This window comes from Etheostoma spectabile, chromosome 9 (genome assembly GCF_008692095.1).
Source record: "Etheostoma spectabile isolate EspeVRDwgs_2016 chromosome 9, UIUC_Espe_1.0, whole genome shotgun sequence".
Lineage (NCBI taxonomy): Eukaryota > Metazoa > Chordata > Actinopteri > Perciformes > Percidae > Etheostoma > Etheostoma spectabile.
The window spans coordinates 25,257,365-25,260,723 of NC_045741.1; the positions used below are offsets into that span (position 1 = coordinate 25,257,365).

The following is a 3,359-nucleotide window of genomic DNA, read 5'->3' on the forward strand; positions in this document are numbered from 1 at the left end:
TTGTGAATGAATAATGTATTGTAAATAAATAAAATACAGGGGGCATAAGTAAACACACCCCTATGTTAAATTCCCATAGAAGGCACATTTTTATTTTTAAAGGCCAGTTATTTCATGGATCAGGATACTATGCATCCTGATAAAGTTCCCTTGGCCTTTGGAATTAAAATAGCCCCCCCCCCCCATCATCACATACCCTTCACCATACCTAGAGATTGGCATGATGGTATTTCAGTTAGCTTAATAGCTGGTTTGATTTGCATTGAGAGATGATCTTATTTATGGAAAGGTCCCCATGCCAATCTCTAGGCAGGACACGAACAGCGGCCTCCTGGGTGAAAATCCTTTGACTGTTTGAACAACTAATCCACAGACCTTCTATCCACGCTGACTATGATTAGAAACATATTTAATTGATCCAGGACAAAATATGTTTTCCTAGAAATATAATTAATGCAGTTTCATTGTATTGGAAGGTAATTTGTATGCAATCCATTGCAACAACCCTGAAATAAATCTTAAAGCTTATTCTGCTTCATGGAGCTGTGACATTGTCATTTTTGTGGCAGTTGTGGTGTTATTGTACTGGGTTGCATTATACTGAACTGTGTGTCCACTGCACCTTTCACAAAGATTTAATGCACAGTAAGTCGGCAACTTGAACGTCTCCATAGAAAAACTGGTCTCACTATTCACAAAGAAATGTACAACAACCACAATCCTACGTTACAAGGACTCATTGCCAGCACCAAATCCCACTACTACTCCCACAATAATCACGGCCAACAAAGGAAACTCCAAGTCACTGTTCTCCTTACTTAACAAGGTCACCCACCCCCTGACTCTCTCCCTCCCCATTTGTACACTACCTCCTTCTGCACTCGTAAGGTCCTTTTTCACAGAAAAAATCAAAACATCCACCAGCATCTTGGATCAATCCCTCACCTCAGCATCTCAGATAACCTTCATTCTCCACACACTCATTCTCCTCCTTCCGTCTCCCCACTATTTCAGAAATCACAGAACCTCACCCGGAATTCCAAGCCATCTACTTGTAAACTGATCCTCCCCCCCCACTTGTTAAAGCCTGTCTTCCCTCCCTTGTCCCCCTCATCTCTGCTATCATCCACTCCTCCCTTACCACTGGAACCGTCCCTACATCCTTCAAACTGCTGCCATCACCCCTATTTTGAAAAAACCTGGTGCCGACCCATCCAACTTCAACAACTTCCGTCCTATTTCCATATCTTCCCTTCCTCTCCAAAATTCTTGAAAAAACAGTTGCCTCTCAACTCCATTCTCACCTATCCCACAATAACCTGTATAACAGTTCCCGTCCGGTTCCCGCCCCCTCCATAGCACTGAAACAGACACTCATCAAAATCACCAACGACCTCCTCATGGCAGCTGATTCTGGACTCCTCCCATCCTCCTCTCCTCGACCTGAGTGCAGCATTTGACACCATCTGTCACACCACCCCCTCAATAGGCTTCTTCCATTGGCATCACCCACCACTCCGTTAGACTGGTTCACATCTTACCTCCTGGTCGCACACAGTTCATTCAACTCAGTCCTGTGAATCCATTCCCTCCTCCGTCACTTCGGTGTGCCCCAGGGCTCTGTTTTGGGGCCCCTACTCTCTCATTTACCGCTTCCCCCCTCGGCAATATCTTCCGCAAATTTAACATTCACTTCCACTGTTACGCCGATGACACCCAGCTCTACCTCTCCACCAAACCCTCGTCCACTCTCCCGCCCACCTCCCTTACGGATTGCATCTCTGAAATAAAAATCTGGCTCACCCAAAACTTCCTCAAATTAAACAGTAATAAAACCGAGGTTCTCCTCATTGGCACCAAAGCCACTCTTTCCAAAACAGACGGTTTTTCTCTCACAATTGACAACCGCTCCGTCTCACCCTCCCCCAAGGTTAAGAGTCTGGGTGTCATCCTTGACAGCACATTATCCTTTCAACCCCATGTCAATAACATTACCCGGTCTGCCTACTTCCACCTACGTAACATCAATCGCCTCCGCCCCTCCCTTACCCCCCACACTGCTGCAATTCTTGTCCACAGTCTCGTCACTTCCCGTCTCGATTTTTGCAACTCTCTCCTCTTCGGTCTCGCTCACAAATCCCTCCACAAACTTCAATTGGTCCAGAATTCAGCTGCCCGCATCATAACTCGAACCCCCTCCATCCACCACATCACTCCTGTCCTCCAACAGCTCCACTGGCTCCCGGTCCAGTTCCGTATCAAATTCAAAATCCTTCTATTAGCATTCAAGGCCATCCACAACCTCGCCCCCCCATATTTGTCTGATCTCCTCCAGCGTCCCACTCCCTTCCGCTCCCTCAGATCCTCTTCCTCCATAAACCTGTCTGTCCCCCCCGCCCGTCTCACCACCATGGGGGGCAGAGCATTTAGCCGCTCTGCTCCCCGTCTCTGGAACTCACTACCCCCCCAACTCAGAAACATTGATTCATTCCCCCATTTCAAATCACAACTAAAAACACATCTGTTTATAACTGCGTATTCCACCTAAATGTCTGTTGCTCCGCCTTTTCTGTTGTATAGTATTTGTTTTGCTGTATAGTATTTGTTTTTCTGTTGTATAGTATTTGTTTTGCTGTATAGTATTTGTTTTTCTGTTGTATAGTATTTGTTTTGCTGTTGTATAGTTTTGGTTTTGTTTTGCTGTATAGTATTTGTTTTTCTGTTGTATAGTATTTGTTTTGCTGTTGTATAGTTTTGGTTTTGTTTTGCTGTTGTATAGTATTTGTTTTGCTGTTGTATAGTATTTGTTTTGCTGTTGTATAGTATTTGTTTTGCTGTTCTTAATTTATGAATTCCCTGAGCGGCGTCCTTGAGTGTCATGAAAGGCGTCTTTAAATAAAATGTATTATTATTATTATTATTATTAAATGTGTTGTAGTGCATTACATTATATGGGTTTACTTAACAAGATGGTAACAAGGTCTATCTCATCCTAATTATCTTGTTATACCAATGATTAATGGTTGAGCTAAAGGATATATTTTCATTCAGACAAGTCATTTAGCAGTTTTGGTCAACATGTGATTGACTGAACCAATCTAGAGATCCCAAGGGCGTAACTTTGTGTTCATCATTGGCGAGGTTGAGAGCTTCACTTTTGCACAAGATTGAAATGTTGAACATCAAACACTTTACTTTCTGCATTCTTCTAGTGATTTTTTTCTGCAACAATTTGTGCCTTTTCTGCATCAATTTACGGTGCAAATGTCTTTATTTAAAGTACTTTATTTATGTAAAGGGAATTATAATATTTTTTTGGGGGGGGAGTGTTGCACTGGCCAGTTTGGATAATTGGGGGG

The 3,359-nt window shown here is 43.2% G+C and overlaps 1 protein-coding gene across 1 annotated transcript in view; it reads right to left on the reverse strand.

The window, feature by feature from the left end:
* crocc2 (ciliary rootlet coiled-coil, rootletin family member 2) overlaps positions 1–3,359 on the reverse strand; it is a 68,641-nt gene that overhangs the window by 56,838 nt on the left and 8,444 nt on the right. The gene's annotated exons all lie outside the window — the stretch shown is intronic.